Below are 19,268 nucleotides of genomic sequence, written 5' to 3' on the forward strand. Positions count from 1 at the left end.
ACTAAGTTAAAGGAAACGTTTACAAATAAATTTTTGTATGCCAGGAATTTTCCTATAGATGTAACAAACAGGGAGGACCAAGGTGCGATAATAGAACAAACACATAACAGAGCACACAGAAGTTTTGAAAAAAATATAAAGCAAATTTGTAAGATGTACTATTGGCCTAAAATGCATAAGCAATTCAGAGAGTGTATTAGAAGCTGCGATATTAGTAATGTAAATAAATATAATAGACGTATCTACTTTTAAAATATTGCAAAATGAAGATTACATAAAATATCCAAAAATTATATTTGACTGTAAATTGTTTGAAGTAAGGCCAATTGCCCAAATAGATGGTAAGCTATTAATTGCAAAAGAAATTGCAAAATATAACGACAAATACGTTAATGTTGAAAATTGTAAAAAAGAATTGATAAATACCTATTGTAAAATTAATAATACAAGTAGTTTCTTGTCAGATATTTTAACTGGAAATAAAGCTAAATGTAAACAAATTAAAGAAGGCAATAAACAAATAGATGAAATAAAACAAGGTGCTATATTAGTTTCAGGGAAGCATATTATCAATAATCAGGAAGTAGATGGAATTTATTTAGTTTCGTTTGAAAATCAAACAAATATTGATAATGTTACATATGAAAATATAGATTCAAAAATATGGCAGTATGTCAGGAATAGTAAAGTAAGTAATTTTGAAATTGTAGATTACATTGAGTCAAAAGACTATAATTTGAAAACATTAATTTGATCAACTATGTAAGAAATGAAATACAATCACATCCTGTATATTGGATTGTCATTGTATTAACATGTATTATAATTATAATATATATATATTTTTTAAGATCAGCAAAGTGGTTGAGAGATAGAAAACAAATAGACAGTCAATAAAACAAGAGGAAATTTTTAATGAATTAACCATTAAAATTAATCAACTTACAAACAAAGTTGCAGAATCGGGGCGATTCTCTTAAAGAAAGGGGGAAGTTAACAGTACACTTCCCACAGTGCCCTTATGGCAATCATAAACATTTATTCCATTTCTCAAGCCACTGGCATTTCAGTATGCAGACTGAACAAAGATTATATTTCTCAAGCCACTGGCATTTCAGTAAGCAGACTAAACAAATATTATATTTCTCAAGCCACTGGCATTTCATTGAATAAACATTCCATTTCTCGCGCATCGGTTTTCAAGGGCAAATCCGATGCAACGCTTATATTGTAAATATAAAATCAAGTTATAAATAAGAGCAATTGTGGAAAATAAAGGCAGTTTGGATTCTGAGTTTAATGTCAATGTTACATTCCGTAACTAACAATACAAAATTCTTATTACTTTTTAAAAACCCCTCCTAAAGTAGGAGGACGATAATTTGCATAGTCATGGAGTTGATATGGCAGGATTGAAGATTCCCAGTGAGTTTGGCTAGGACTAGAACGGGTGTAGTCAGGCTGAAGCAGCCATCCACTGGTGAACGTAATTCAATTTTGGATGCTTCTTTCACCTGAGCTGACACCGCATTTGTGATGCCTGAAACTTGGGCATGCATTTTCCTCGCTGGCAAATTGATTATGCGTTTCAGTCTTTCAGTTATAAAGGAACATTCAGACCCTGAATCAATTAATTCCCACACGGAGAAGTTCCTAAAAGCACGCCTGTGCTTGAATTTTGAATTGGGATGACAGGATTTTACATTCTGGTTTGAAGATTGTCGCGCCTGTGCCGAAGTTGTTGGGATATTATCCGCATCTTTGAAAATATTACGCACGGTAGTTTGCTGAGATGTATCCGCATGCAGGAGCGTGCGGTGACGAGAGTGGCATTTGGAGCAGTTGTAGGAACTGGTGCACCTCGTCACTGTATGTCCTGGGGATAAGAAATTCAGGCAGCCATTGTGGATTTTATAAATTTAATCCTTTCTACTGGGGTTAGCTCGCAAAAGCGTGAACAATTTCGCAATCTGTGCTCAGGGGATTTGCACATTTTACAAATTGATTTTATTGTTTGCTTGGATACTTTTCCTTGAAAAGCACCAAGTCTTTTCGTAGGGTTTCTGTCGATTGTCGCGACGCGTTTGGTTTTTGCACTTTAGGAGTGGCATTCCCTGTAAAACTCGACACTGTTTCAAGTGTCTGCACCGATTAGAGAGGAATTTATTCATATCCTCCCACTTGGATATGTCCATTTTATGATCTATACTTTGCTCCCATAGAGCCAACGTGCTCTCTGGGAACTTGGTTGAGCAGAGATAAGTCAGGATTGCATCCCAATTGGAAGTGTCAATTTTGTGGCATTTGAAGGACGAAATGCAATTATTTATATCATTTTGTAGCTTTTTATCGAACGGCCGCACTCACTTTCTACCTTTTTATTGTAGCTGTGTGTTTACTAAGATACGTTTGTTCTCGTATCTTTCACACAAGTTTTTCCAGGCCATCTCGAAACCTTCATTTATGAGAGGGCATTTTTTAACAATGTCTTTTGCTTCACCTTGCGTTTTGTTATTAAGATGGAATAACATTTCCACCCCTCTCAAGCTAGAATTATTGATATAAATGGCCGTGCACAGGTCACGAAATGTTGGCCAAGACAAATAATCCCCTTTAAAAACTTCCGTGTCGAAAGAAGGGAGGCGAATTTTTCGCCCACGATGTACTTGATCAGGGTTGACGTTCTTCTTCTTCAGTGTATCAAACGCAGACTTTACTTTCTTCCACAAAGACCGCAACTCTTCCTGCTGTATCGCAAGGGTGTGTTTGCTATGGTCGCTTTCCGGAACAAGGCTGTAATCTTTGTCAAACTCTGCGATTGATTCTGCTAAACGGATGTAAGTTTCCATTGTTCTGTTTGAATTTATTAATGAAATAATTGCCGATTAGAAAAATAGAACTCTTCTGAGTTAAAGTACCTGCCCAGTCGTAAATGAAAAGTATTGTATCTTGAAGTTTTATTATTTATTTTTTATATTTTATAGAATTTTTTTTCAGAGCAGCGACAACAAAAAAAAGGTTTATTATCCAGACTTTTTGCCACCGTAGTAACAATAACAAAGCGCTTATTTTGGACTTTTTGTCTCAGTAGCGACAACAAAAAGGGGACCACTCGCCACCTCCACAAAAAATCGGTGTATTTTTGAAAAAGTGAAAAAGTGCGTGCGATATTCGAAAATAAGCGCAAATAAAAGTGTAAAAAGTGTTTAAAAAGTGAAGTGAGCACCGAATGAATTAAAATGTTTTATGTTTGTACTTGTGATCTACAAAAAAAAACAACAACAAAACTAATATAGTGGGGTTGGTTGAAAGTCAGGTTATGTTACCCTCTGCCTTGTGTTGTGTCTGGAAAACCTTACCGCTGGTGGGGGGATAAACCAGATAATCACAAGGGACGAAATAAATTAAAAGACAAGTGATTTAAATTTGGAAAACAAGTAAAAGAAGGAAAAAAACTGGTGCTCACTAAAATAAACTTCACTATTTACACTTTGTTTGATTTCACTTTTTTCGCCCACAATACGGGTGATTTCTTTATTTTTCAATAATCAACACTCAAAAAAAGTGTCAAGAAATATAACACTTCTTATTATTTTTTGCTGGAGAAATAAATTGTTGCAATGGGCTGTTCAGTGTGCTGTTGCTCCTGTGGCTGCTAATATCGTGTATTATATATGCTCCCAAAGTTTTTGTGGTTTTTACTTGTTGACTGCTCGGGCAAATAATAATATTGATGAATTTTTGTGGCAATTTGTGCAAAATTTGTAGTAGGAAAATGTGCTGTGCAGGTTGATAATATCTGTATATGATGTAGTGGACTGTATTTTAAAGTGCTTTACGTTCTCGGTGAGGAGGACCAATGTTCAGCCTGAATGCGTCGTAAACCGGCAGTGGGCAGGCGCACAAGGGTCGATCTCGGGAAGGGTGTGATGGTTCACTCAAAATAAATAAAAGAACGCCAGAGGATTTTCCTCGTTATAAGATAATATTTAATTCAAGTGAAAGATAATATACAATGGGTATAATATTACCTCAATGTCGAAAATGACGGTGGTGAACCTCGGCGATGTGTGCTGGTTGGCGGTCGATCGAAAAAGAGGCCGGTTGTCCCGCTGATGACAACCGCTATGCCGCGAAAAAGTTCTCCGGGTTTTAAGGAGGCGAAAGTCATGCACACAGTCACCCAACATATATGTGCATGGGTGCTGACAACCTGCACATACACACATGCATGTGTTTGAGCCCCCAAATTGTAGGGTTGAATAAAACACCTGGATGTATTTGAATTCAGAACATTGCTTTATTGAACTTAGCTTTATTGAGTTTAGCTTAAATATTAAATTGTAGGAGGATACGTGGAGTGACCGGTGTGTAGCTGTTGAACGTCCGTAGGCAACTGTCCGTTTTCGTTAGTTTGGAATCAGCGTCATGTATTTTTCGTCAAGTGTCTAATGTCAGTAGAGTTGTATTATTTCGTAACTAATAGGTCTGTCCACTTCTTGTTGTCCGTTCCTGTGTCAATCCTACATATATTTTCCTTATAGCAGAAAATATTTCTAGTACAAACGGACGGGATCGATTAAAGACCACGGCAACTTAGATACAAAACAAATTTAAAAGGGTCGTAGACTAGAATAATAAGCTATACCTTGGCAAGAAATAGTGTTGAAGCAATGATATTTCACTTATCAAGTTTTATTGTAAGAGGAAATGGGGAGAAATTTTTTTTAAACGGGTGGTGCCGCGTGTTATGAAGAAAAGTAATTTATCTGAAATGAAATTTACAATTAAAGTTTACGCTGAGTATATAATGGTCGGTTACACCCGAACTTAGACACCTTTACTTGTTTACTACTTACTACCAGCGGTGGACACCACTACATTTACACGGTTACTGAATTGAGAATATGTTAGTATAAACGAACGCGTAGCGAGCACGAAAGCAAAATCAATTATTTATTTAGTTTGATTTCATTGCTTGAACGGTGGGCACGTGTCACACGCACTCTTTGGTACTCTGTTTTAAGCGCGCGTGCAACACTTCCTTACTGTACGACCATCGAAATCAAACTAAAAGAACTGTTGTTGATTTTGACGAAGTAGCCATTGTGCTCTCGCTTAACGTATATAGAGATGTCACCCTGGCCACAGACTTTCCCACTGTAAGAATCGATGACTGGAGAGTGTCAGACACATGCTCCTTCTCGGACCACAGTAGGATACTCTTCAACATCGATCTTGAAGTGGAAGATCCCCGGCCATATAGAAATCAAAGAGAAACAGACTGGAACAAATATTCTGAAGTAGTATCTCACAAACTGGCATCCACGGAAATGGAAGTAAGACGGGGAGCTAACAATATAGCCAGAGCGGTAAACCGACTGAGAACGATATTGACAAACACTTTTGAACTCTGTTGTCCCCTTACTAGACCACGGGTAAGACCTAGAACTATGTGGTGGAACACAGAGCTAAGCCAACTCAGGTCAACAAGAAGAAAACTCTTCAACAGAGCCAAACATAGCCGGCTGGAAGAGGACTAGGATGCAAATACAAAAGCTGCATCAGGAAGGCAAAAAGGATATCATGGGAAGAATACTGTGAGAACTTGGCGACGACCAATGAGGCATTAACAGTTCGCAAAATACTATCAGGATCTAGTTCAGCCCCTAGTAGCATCTTGATGGAGACACAGTTTTCGGGGTGCACGGATACGACATGCACGACGATGCCAGAAAACCGCGCATACCCTCTGGAAACCAACGTCACGGACATCGCCGACCGGAATAAAATATCATAGGCTATAAAATCATTCGAACCCTACAAATCGGTGGGACCGGATGGTGTGATACCGGATATGTTACAAGCCCCTTTTGGCGAACTGATACCACATCTACACGGCATCTTCTCAAGATGCCAACAAGATGGTTATGTACCCGAAGCCTTGAGAAATGTACGGGTGGTTTTCATTCCCAAAGCAGGAAAACTTAACCACTCGGAAGCCAAAGACTATAGACCAACAAGCCTCTCCTCCTTTATCCTTAAAACACTGGAGAGACTTATCGATCTACATATAAGAAACAATGCCAATATCTGGTAAATAGATGCAGCTCAGCATGCATAACTAAAAGGCAAATCAGTTGAAAGCGCCCTTCATGAGGCAGTCAGTGACATCGAGAACTCACTAAGCTGCAAGGAATACACTTTGGCAGCTTTCCTCGACATTAAGGGCGCTGTCAACAACGTGCAGACGGAGACCATCTGCAAGGCTCTTACACGATATGAAACCCAAAGCTCTATAGTTGCATGTATCGATTCAATGCCTAGGAGTAGGGTAGTCAACGCGACTTCAGGGGCTGGTTCTTTGGAAAATTACCACCAGAGGCAACCCCAAGGCGGGGTGCTATCGCCTCTTCTCTGGATACTGGTGGTCAACGAATTTCTTGAAATCTGTAGGAGAAAAGGAAGAAAGGTAGTTGCGTACGCCGGTGACTTAGTGATTCGGATCACAGGCAAATTCTTGCCAACTATCAGCGAACTCAAGGAATTGGCACTTTGCGACATTTTGCGATGGGCAGGGCAAAACGGACTGGGGTAAACCCAACAAAAACCGAACTTGTCCTGTTCACGACAAAGAAAAAGGTACCCTCCTGTAACTTACCGAGGCTAAACGGCACAACGTTAAACCTATCTTCGGAAGCGAAATATCTTGAAATTATACTCGATTCCAAATTAAACTGGAGAAGGAACATTGAGATGAGATCAAAAAAAGCTCTAGCAGCATACTACGCCTGCTAAAGTGCTTTTGGATGGAACTGGGGACTGGCACCACACATCATTCATGGTATGTACAGCACAGTCATTCGACCGATACTAACATATGGAGCTCTGGTCTGGTGGAAGGCGCTGGACAAAAAGAGTATTCAACAGAGGATCGGGAAGGTACAAAGGCTGGCATGCCTGGGAATGTCAGGCACCGTGAGCAGCGCACCTCAGGGAGTGCTAAATGTAATATTTCACTTGACGCCTCTACAAGTCTTCGTGCAGGGAATCCAACATGTGGAAAACAGCTAAGAACGGACACGCGACGATTCTGGACGATATGACGAAGGGGCAATTACACGGTATAATAACCGACCTAACATCCAAAACAGACCACATCTAGAAGTTTTGGACTTACAGGTTCAAAACATACGGTATCCTTCAAAGGGAGGAATGGGAAGTAGGCCTAGACAACGGCAGGGGCATCACAATATACACCGACGGCTCGAAAATGGAAAAGGGAACTGGAGTCCAACATGATAAAGTCAGACATCGTGCGGAGGTGCAGAGCCTCTCTGGCTTCAATAAGTTATCTCAATGTCTTCCTTTGCTGGGTCCCTGGGCACAGCGGCATTGAAAGGAGTGAACTCGCGGATGAGATTGCTAGGAAAGGTTCCGGCTTACACATAAGTGAGGTGGACAGCTCCGTCCGACCGCCGCTGAGTTATCTCCTAGGGAGAATCGACGAATATGAACAGTCTTCGAAACAGCTGGATCGCACAATGGGTTAAGCTGATGACTTGCGCCACTGGCCTTTGGTATGGATACCCCGAATGGTGATAGGACATGCTTAGCATGCTGCAGCGGCAGAGCCTGAAGATGTCCTCATGTATCCCGACACATGGAGGGGGGCCAGTACAATACCCTGCAAATTAATAAGGAATCGGAGGATCTGTTGCACTTACAACATGGGACAATGTCCAGAAGCAGGTAATATTACCTTATTTAATATTATAAATCCGAAAGTTTGGATGTTTGCATGTTTGTATGTCCACACGTTTGTCTTTGTCCTTCAATCACGCAAGAACGGCTGGACGGATTTGGATTAAATTTGGCACACATATAGCCAATAGTCTAGAAGGATCTACTAGCTATATTCTTTTGAAAAGGGTTCTAGGCTCTCTAGGAACAGTTATAATTTAATTATTTTATTTTTTTTGTGACTGAATCACGCCAGAACGGTGTCATGGATTTTAATGAAATTTGGGACACAGATAGACAATAGTCTACTGGCGAAAATTTTTTGAAAATGGAAAGGAGGCGGGGTCCCGCGACCCTTCGAACAATTACTTTTTAATAATTTTTACACATTATAACTTTACGTTTACTGACCTTCGCCAATATTACAAACTCAATAGGTCAAATAAGTAGAGGCCTTAGAAAGGGAGCAGTGACACCCTCTGTCTCCTCACCAACCCCCCCCCCCCCCTCCCCTGGCATTCCGTCGGGGTAATTTCGGGACTTTTTCCGGACTATGTCAAGGTCATTTCCGTACTTTTAAGGGATCATTCCTAGATGGTTTTCGGGATCCGTCCGGCCTCCCGTCGGGATTATTTCGGGACCTTTACGGGACTATTTTGGGATCATTTTGTGACTCTTCCGGGATAATTTCTGAAATATTGTCGGGATGCGTCCGGGCTCCCGTCAGGGTCATTTCGGCACTTTTTCGGAACTATTTCGGGATCATTTGGGGATCCTTCCGGGATCATTTCTGGATGGTTTTCGGGATCCCGTTAGGTTAGTTTCGGGACTTTTTCGGGACTATATCGGTATCATTTGGGGATCCTTCAGGGATCTTTTCTGGACAGTTCACGGAATCCTGTCGGGGTCATTTCGTGACTTTTTCTGGATTATTTCGGGATCATTTGGAGAGTTGGCCGGCATCAGTTCTGCATAGCTTTCGGGATCAATCTGGGATCCCGTCATGGCCATTTCAGGATCATCTGGGACTTATGGGGACGTGGTCGTTTCGTGAATTTTTCTGGACTATTTCAAGATCATTTGGGGACCTTTCTGAAATCATTTCAGGATCCGTCCGGGATCCCGTAAGGTCATTTCGGAACATATTTGGCACTATTCCGGGATCATTTGGGGATCCTCCCTGTATCATTTCTGGATGGATTTCGGGATCCCGTCGCATCATTTCTGGATAGCTTTCGGGATCCGTCCGGGATCCCGTGAGGGTTATTTCGGGTTCATTTGGGGACTGTTCCTATATAATTTCTGGGCGATTTTCGGGATTCGTCCGGGTATCCGTCAGGGTCATTTCGGGAAATTTTTGGCACTATTCCGGGATAATTTCGGGATCCTTCCTGTATCATTTCTGGATGGCCTGCGGGATCCCGTCAAGGTTTTTTCGGAACTTTTTCGGGATCATCTGGGGTTCTTCCGGAATCATTTCTGAGTGGTTTTCGGTATCCGTCCGGGATTCCGTCAGGGTCATTTCGGGATTACTTCGGGATCATTTTGGGACCCTTCCGGGATAATTTCTGAATGATTTTCGGGATGCGTCTGGTATTCGGTCAGGGTCATTTCGGGACTTCTTCGGGACTATTTCGGGATCATTTGGAGACTCTTCCGGTATAATTTCTAGATGATTTTCGGGATCCCGTTAGGGTCGTTTCGGGGCTTTTTCTGGACTATTTCAATACCATTTTACCCCTCTGAGATCATTTCAGGATCCGTCCGGTATCCCGTCATGGTCATTTCGCAACATTTTTGGCACTATTCCGGGATAATTTCGGGAATCTTCCTGTATCATTTCTGGATGGCCTGCGGAATCCCGTCAGGGTTATTTCGGAACTTTTTCGGGATCATCTGAGGTTCTTCCTGCATCATTTCTGGGTGGTCTTCGGGATCCGTCCGGGATTCCGTCAGGATGATTTCGGGATGATTTTGGTACCCTTCCGGCATAATTTGTGGATGATTTTCGCGATCCGTCCGGGATCCCGTCAGGGTCATTTCGGAACATTTTTGGCACTATTCCGGGATAATTTGGGCATCCTTCATGTATCATTTCTGGATGGCTTTCGGGATCCCGTTAGGGTTATTTCGGCACTTTTTCGGGATCATTTGGGGTTCTTCCGGCATTATTTCTTGGTGGTTTTCGGGATCTGTCCGGAATCCCGTCAGTCATTACGGGAATTTTTTGAGACTATTTCGGGATCATTTGAGGACCCTTCTGGCATCATTTCTGGATGGTTTTCGATATCAGTCCGTGATCCGGTCAGGGTCATTTCGGGACTATTTCGGGATCTTTTCGGGACCCTTCCGTGATCATTACTGTATGGTATCCGGACCCCGTCAGGGTAATTTCGGGACTTTTTCGGGGTCATTTTGGGACCCTTCCCACATCATTTCTGGATAGTTTACGGGATCCGTCCGGGACCCCGTCATTGTAATTTCGGGACTATTTTGGGATCATTTGGATACCCCTCGGGGATCATTTCTGGATGGTTTTCGGGATTTGCCCGGGACCCGTTCGGATCATTTCGGGACTGTTTTGGTATCATTTTGGGACACTTCCGGGATAATTTAAGGACTCTTCGAAACCCGTAGTTCATCACACATGCCTCTTTATATTATGAGCTTTAACGGCTATGGATTCGCTGCAAATTATTTATAACTAGCCTTTACCCGCGCCCCGTCCGCAAAGAGAAAATGAAATATATGGGCTACTCACGTTAGCCTGCTTATCTAGTTATCTGTTCAAACAATTTTTTCTGTCTAATGCATTTTATTTTTGTAATTGAGTAAAAAAAGATCTAAATGAGCTGATCACCTGATAGGATCCCCAAATGATATCGAAGTTATCCAGAAAAAGCCACGAAATGACCCCGACGATATCGCGAATGGATCCCGAAAACCATCCAGAAATTCTCCAGAAGGGTCTCCAAAAGTTCTCGGAATAGTCCCAAAAACCCCGAAATGACAACGACACGATTCTGGACTTATCCAGAAAACCACACAGAAATGATCCCTGAAGGGTACCAAAATGATCCCGAAAGAATCCCGGAAAGTTCCGAAATGACCATGACGGGCTCCCGGACGGATATCAAAAACCATCCGGAAAATATTCCAGTTCCTAAATTATCCCGACATAGTTCAGAAAAAGTTCCCCCGAGGGGATCCACGACGGATCGGGAAAACCATATAGAAATAATTCCGTAAGGACCCCAAAATAATCACGAAATAGTCCGGAAATGAACCCGATGGGATCCCGCACGGACCCAGAAATGATTCCGTAAGTGTCCCAAAACTATCCCGGAAAAGTAACAAAAAAATCTCGAAATGACTCCTACGGCATCACGGACGGATCCAGAAATGGCTTCGGAAGGGTCCCCAAATGATCCCAATATTGACCCGAAATGACCTTGATCGATCCGGCAAACCATCAAGGGTTCCCATGCGGATCCCGAAAACCATCGAGAAATGATGCCGAAAGGGTCCCCAAATGATACCGTATTAGTCGAGAAAAAGTCCCGAAGTGACCCCGACGGGATCCCGGACGGATCCCGAAAACCATCCAGAAATGATACCGAAAGGGGCCCCTTATGTTCCCGTATTAGTTCCGAAATGACCCCGACGGTATCCGTGACGGATCCCGAAAACCATCCAGAAATTATGCCGGAAGAGATCTCAAATGATCCCAAAAAAGTCCCGAAATGAATCCGACGGGATTCCGGACGGATCCCGAAAACCATTCTGAAATGATGCCGAAAGGGTCCCCAAATGATCCCCAAATAGTCCCGAAACCACCCCTTCGAGATCCCGGACGGAGCCCGAAAACTATCCAGAAATGATGACGGAAAGGTCCCCAAATGATACCTTAATAGTCCCGAAATGACCCTGACGGGATCCTGGACGGATCCCGAAAACCATCCAGAAATGATGCCGAAAGGGTCCCCAAATGATCCCCAAATAGTCCAGAAAAGTCCCGATATGACCCCGACGGAATCTCGGACGGATCCCGAAAACCATCCAGAAATGATACCGAAAGGGTCCCCTTATGATCCGTATTAGTCCCGAAATGACCCCGACGGTATCCGTGACGGATCCCGAAAACCATACAGAAATTATGCCGGAAGAGATCTCAAATGATCCCAAAAAAGTCTTGAAATGACCCCGACGGGATTCCGGACGGATCCCGAAAACCATTCTGGTGGGTACACCAAATGATCCCGAAATAGTCACGAAATGACGCCGTCGGGATCCCGGATGGATGCCGAAAACTATCCAGCAATTATGCCGGAAAGGTCCTCAAATGAGCCCCAAATAGTCCCGAATTGACCCTGACGGGATCCCGGACGGATACCGAAAACCATCCAGAAATGATGCCGGAAGGGATCTCAAATGATCCCAAAAAGGTCCCGAAATGACCCCGACGGGATCCCGGATGGATCCCGAAAATCATCCAGAAATGATACCGAAAGACCCCCTAATGATCCCGTATTAGTCCCGAAAAAGTACCGAAATGACCCCGACAGGATCCCGGATGGATCCCGAAAGCCATCCAAAGTGATGCCGGAAGGGAGCTCAAATGATCCCAAAAAAGTCCCGAAATGACCCCGACGGGATCCCGGACGGATTCCGAAAACCATCCAGAAATGATACCGAAAGGATCCCCTAATGATCCCGTATTAGTCCCGAAAAAGTAGCGAAATGACCCCGACGGGATCCCGGATGGATCCCGAAAGCCATCCAGAAATGATGCCGGAAGGGACCTCAAATGATCCCAAAAAAGTCCCGAAATGACCCCGACGGGATCCCGGACATATACCGAAAACCATCCAGAAATGATGGCGGAAGGGACCTCAAATGATCCCAAAAAAGTCCCGAAATTACCCCGACGGGATCCCGGACGGTTACCGAAAACCATCCAGAAATGATGCCGGAAGGGATCTCAAATGATCCCAAAAAAGTCCCGAAATGACCCCGACTGGATCCCGGACGGATTCCGAAAACCATCCAGAAATGATGCTGGAAGGGATCTCAAATGATCCCCTAATAGTCCCGAAATGACCCTGACGGGATCCCCGATGAATCCCGAAAACCATTCAGAAATGATGCCGGTGGGTACCCCAAGTGATCCCGAAAATACCAAGTCGGGATCCCGGACGGATCCCGAAAACTATCCAGAAATGATGATGGAAAGGTCCTCAAATGATCCCCTAATAGTCCCGAAATGACCCTGACGGGATCCCCGATGGATCCCGAAAACCACCCAGAAATGATACCAAAAGGGTCCGTAATGATCCCGTATTAGTCCCGAAATGACCCCGACGGGATCCGGGACGGATACCGAAAATCATCCAGAAATATTGCCGGAAGAGATTTCAAATGATCCCAAAAAAAGTCCCGAAATGACCCCGACTGGATCCCGGACGGATTCCTAAAACCATCCAGAAATGATGCCGGAAGGGACCTCAAATGATCCCAAAAAAGTCCCGAAATGACCCCGACTGGATCCCGAACGGATTCCGAAAACCATCCAGAAATGATGCAGGAAAGGTCCTCAAATGATCCCCTAATAGTCCCGAAATGACCCTGACGGGATCCTGGACGTATCTTGAAAACAACCCAGAAATGATGCCGGAAGATACCCCAAATGATCCCAAAATAGCCCCGAAATGGCCCCGACGGGATCCCGGACGGATCCCGAAAACCATCCATAAATGATGCCGGAAGGGACCCAAAATGACCCCAAAAAAGTCCCGTAATGATCCCGGAAACCATCAAGAATTTATCTCTCAAAGGTACGCAAATGATCCTGAAAATACCCCGACGGGATTCCGGACGGATCCTGAAACCCATCCAGAAATGATGCCGGAAGGGTCCCCAAATGATCGCGAAATATTCCCGAAATAATCCCGGAATAGTCCCGAAAATGTCCCAAAATAACCCACGGGAACCCTGACGGATCCCGAAAACTATACAGAAATGATCCCGAAGAGTCCCGAAAATTTCTGAAATGACCACGACGGGATCCCGAAAACCATCCAGAAATTATCCCGGAAGGGTCTCGATATGACCCTAACGGGATTACAAATAAGGTGAAGCTAACTATAAAACCATGTTAATAAGGCAGAAGGAGCGTTGGAGCGAATGAAAAGTTACAAAGAAACATACAGGCAAAGCTAATAAAAGCGTGCTAATAAAAACAATGAAAAGCTCTCAGTGAAAACTCATCTGCCTTGCAGATGCCGTTCGGAGTCGGCATAAAACATGTAGGTCCCGTCCGGCCAATTTGTAGGGAAAATCAATAGGAGCACGACGCAAATTCGAAGAGAAGCTCGGCCTCAGATCTCTTCGGAGGTTATCGCGCCTTACATTTATTTTATTTTTTAATAAAAACAATTGAAGGAGGCCGGATGGCGGTAGGAGACGGAGAGCACCACATATCGTTTTTCCAAAATTGTTTAGATCTCGATCTGTATGAGCCAGATACCAAAAATTATTGATTTAGGAGAACATTTATATTGAGTTATAACAATTTATAGATTTTACACCAGAGGGTTGAAAAGGGGGATGCGGACGGAGGGTGTTACTGCTTATTTTGTAAGCCCTCGACTTATTTGACCTATTGAGTTGTAATATTGGTGAAGGTCAGTAAAGGTAAAGTTATAATGTGTAAAAAATATTAAAAAGTAGTTTTTTAAAGGGGTCGTGGGTCCCCCACCCCCCTTTCCATGTTTGAAAAAATTTCGCTAGTAGACTATGTCCCAAATTTCATCAAAATCCGTGTAGCCGTTCTTTCCCATTTATAATATATATTAGATTAAAATTCGGTATGTTTTATCTTTAATATCTAACACAGTTTTTTCTTTCCATGTATTTTTGATTTTTTTTAATTAAATCCTGTCACGAACTGTAATAACTATATTACACTTCTTGTAATATTTTAACCAACTAAATACCCGAAAAAAAAAAAAATAAATAAATGTAAGGCGCGATAACCTCCGAAGTGATCTAAGGCCGAGCTTCTCTTCCAATTTGCGTCGTGCTCCTCTTGATTTTCCCTACAAATTGGCCGGACGGGACCTTCATGTTTTATGCCGACTCCGAACGGCATCTGCAAGGCAGATGTCTTTTCACTGAGAGCTTTTCATGGCAGAAATACACTCGGAGCGCTTGCAGTCACTGCAGAGGGGCGACCCCGCTTAGAAAAATTTTCTTCAAATTGAAAAACCTTATTTCTAAAATTTTGATGTTGCTTTGCCCGGGAGTTGAACCCAGGGCATACGGTGTGATAGGCGGAGCACGCTACCATCACACCACGGTGGCCGCCGAAAAACCAACACTATTTTCATCTAAAAAATTCTCTTTGGTTTAACGAATTGTAGTTTCACTCCTTTGTTCTATGAATAGTAATTCTTTCACCATGACAAGGGTCAATTAATTTAACTTAGGAACAAAATGAATTTTTTTAGTTCGAAAAAAACTGTATTATACTATTCACGTAAGCGTTGCTTTCAGATTATCAGCTCATTTAGTTATTTTTTTTACTCTATTACAAAAATAAAATACATTGACAAAAATAATTTTTAAATAGATAACTTGATAAACAGGCTAACGTGAATAACCCATATATTTTATTTTCTCCTTGCGGCCGGGGCCGCGGGTAAAGGCAGTGATGGAATAAATGTCCCCCCACCCGATTATGACGAAGTCAGAATAGCAATAACCAGATTGAAAAACAACAAGGCCGCGTGAGCTGATGGATTGCCTGCGGATATATTCAAATACGGCGGCGAGGAGTTGGTAAGGCGCATGCATCAGCCTTCGCAAAATATGGGCGGACGAGTGCTGCCCGACGATTGGAATCTAAGTGTTCTTTGCCCAGTCCACAAGAAGGGGGATACTGTAAACTGCATCAACTATCGCGGAATCAGCCTTCTTGATATCGCATATTAGGTCTTTCATATTGTGCGAAAGGTTGAAGCCCACCGTGAATCGGCTGATTGGACCTAATCAGTGCGGCTTCAGACCTGGTAAATCTACCATCGACCAAATTTTCACAATACGCCAAATCTTGAAAAAAAAAAAACCGCGAAAAAAGAATCGACACACATCACCTCTTCGTCGATTTTAAAGCCGCCTTCGACAGCACGAAAAGGAGCCTGCCTATTTGCCGCTATGTCTGAATTTGGTTTTCCCGCAAAACTTATACGGCTGTGCAAAATGACGTTGAGCAATATCATCAGCTCAGTCAGAATTGGGAAGGACCTGTCCGAGCCGATCGAAACTAAACGAGGTTTCAGGCAGGGTGACCCCCTATCGTGCGATTTTTTTAATTTGATGCTGGAAAAATTTATACTAGCTGCAGAACTTAACCGCTCTGGAACAATATCCTATAAAAGCTTGCAATTACTGGCTTATGCTGATGACAATGATATCATCTTCCTAAACACCCGCGCCGTTAGTTCTGCTTACTCCAAACTGGAAAAGAAGCGGTAAAGATGGGTTTGATGGTGAATGAGGACAAAACGAAGTACCTGTTGTCATTGAGCAAAGAGTCAGCGCATATGTCCCTTGGCAACCACGCTACTGTTGGCAGCCATAATTCCGAAATAATAAAAGACTTCGTTTATTTGGAAACCAGCTTCAACGCTAGCATCACCATCAGCTCTGAAGTTCAGCGAAGAATCACTTCAAATAAATGCTACTTTGAACTAGGTAGGCAATTGTAAAGTAAAGTCCTCTCTCGGCAAACGAAAATCATACTCTACAAGTCACTTATCATTCCTATCCTGCTATATGGTGCAGAAGCATGGACCATGACAACATCAGATGAAACGGCTCTGGGAGTGTTAGGGAGAAAAGTTTTTCGAAAATTTTATGGACCTCTACACGTTGGCGATGGCGAGTACCGAAGAAGATTTAAAGAGCTATACGCAGACATCAACAAAGGCTGCGCTGGTTAGGCCATATTATGCGAATGAAAGATAACGCTCCGGCCAGGAAAGTGTTTCTGTCGGAACCCGCCTATGGAAGCAGAGGTAGACGGCGGCCCCCACTCCGTTGGAAGAACCAGGTGGAAAATGATTAAAACTCCCTTGGTGTGACCAATTGGCGCCGGTTGGCAGAGAGCAGGAGAGACTAGCGCCTTGTTGGACATTCATAACCGTTTAAACGGTTAAGCGCCAATTAATTAAGTAAGTAATATTTTAATAATTCCCAACGTAACGTTGAACGTGAGAAAAAAAGATATATGCTTTTAATTATTTCTCTACTTGCACCACAAGAGGGTAAAATTAGAGCATGCATTATAGCTAAGAAAAATACTAACCAACTTCACAAGTTCGCGGACACGCATAGAACCGGAATTGTCATCGGCTGCGACGCCAATGGACATAATGAGCTTTGGGAGAGCAGCGACACAAACGCAAGAGGTGAGTTCGTTTTATACTCAGCGTGCTTTGCACACAGAGTATATTCACTTTGATTGGATAACGGTTGGTTGTACAGGTAAACTTCCATATATCAAAATCATCAGTATCGAAAAAAAATTTGATTGAGTCGTGTCCGTCCGTCCGTCCGTCTTTCCATAAGTCCGTTAACACGATAACTTGAGTAAGTATTGAGATATCTTCACCAAATTTGGTATACGAGCTTATATGGACCCAGAATAAATTGGAGTTGAAAATGAGCGAAATCGGATGATAACCACGCCAACTTTTTTATAAATTATAAATTTTATTCAACATAATTATTTCTTGAATTATAAACTTTATTAAATTAAAGCGTTTTTACAATGAATCTCTTAAAATATTATTTTCCTTTTTACAACCGGAGTGATCTGCCCATTGGTCTATTTGCAACAACCAGCACTGCTGTTAATTCTAATTGCAACCAGCTGGACCTCGCTCTCTCTCACATCTCGCTGTTAACTGCCCTGTTTGCTCTCAAAATTATTCAATAAAACTAGTATTGGAGTCGTTTGCTGCTAAATGCACTGATCGCTCTCACATTAGTTCGCCCACGCTTCTTTTCGAACTATTGGTTATGTTAAGTCGTATGCAATCACTGTTCTCCAACAATTAGGTTTATACGAATGATGTCTTTGCTGTTGTTATCCACTGATCGCTGTCACGGCAATTGGTTCGCACTTGCTTTACAACTACTGGGATGTAAAGTAGTTTGAGTATGGTGTCGTTATCGCTGTTAACTACAGTGATCACTCTCACAGCGTTCGGTGCTCACTTGCCTAACAGCTTTTGGTAATGCTGTAAGGTTGTATGCTCGTCATATTCACTAGATGGAGGGCATCAGAAAGCAGAACCATTTACGTCGGTGACCAGCAGTTATTACTGCTTAATTCCTACCCTTCTAAATGAGGGACGTCCGCGATCCTATACAATAATGCCAAAATTAATTTCATTTGTATGACTGGTTTTGTAGGTTATCACAACAATATTATTGAATAAACTTCTGAGCAATTACAGTGTTGCACATAGAATTGGTTGAGTTATAACTTTGTATGGTTATGGTTGAGTCATCTTTACTTTTGGCATTAGTTCCGCAGACCTATACATAGATTGCAACAGAAATGAGTTACAAGTTAATGACTGAGATAGAGAGAACGACGATAATGAGTAGTCGAGCACTGAGAAATTTAATAGCAGTTTAGCAGCGGTATGATAAATGCACGAGAGCTCTTATATGCTGGTATTTGTGAGTAAGTTGCAATTACGTGGTTGCCAAGACGGTTTTTCTAAAAACTACTAACTGTCGTTATAACTTAACCGTTTCACCCCTGAGTTTTTTTTCGAAATCGGGCGGTGTTTTCATCACTACGACAGCTAATCCTGTAATACGACTAAAATATAAGATGTTTGGCATACCTGAATCCTTACAGTTATCCTGGGATATATAATCCCAATAACATTTATTAACACTTATAGGTGCGACGAATAAGTCCCAATAATACCAAAAGGGCCAAAAATTTGTACACATCTAAAGGTATAAACAAATATTGGGATATTATTATCCCACACAAATGCATTATTGGGATTATATGTCCCAATGCAGTTATAAATATAAAAAACTTACTTTTTTCATTATAATTTCTTTCCAATTTCGAAGGAATAATATTTATTCATACCTAAGCTTTACAGCAAGCGGTATTTTACGAATAAAAATGGTACCAGATAGACGTTTCACACTGAAATACAACGCGTTACTGATGAAATTTCCCGACATGTCTGTGCAAAATATTGCGTAACGGGAAATTTGATGTCAATAATGACGGAATGCGGTTACTGATCATGAAAGAGCGCTACAAGGCTTTTTTGGGCTTATTTCAATGCGTTAATGGATACAAATTAAAAGTTATACACATATTTGAAGTTTGCTGGGATGTATTGTCCCAGTAGGGGCGAAAGGGTTAACAAAAATTTTCGTTTCATTATAGTTAACAAAATTTTCAAAGTACAGAATTTTTACAT

Source organism: Eurosta solidaginis, chromosome X (assembly GCF_040869045.1).
Source record: "Eurosta solidaginis isolate ZX-2024a chromosome X, ASM4086904v1, whole genome shotgun sequence".
Classification (NCBI taxonomy): domain Eukaryota; kingdom Metazoa; phylum Arthropoda; class Insecta; order Diptera; family Tephritidae; genus Eurosta; species Eurosta solidaginis.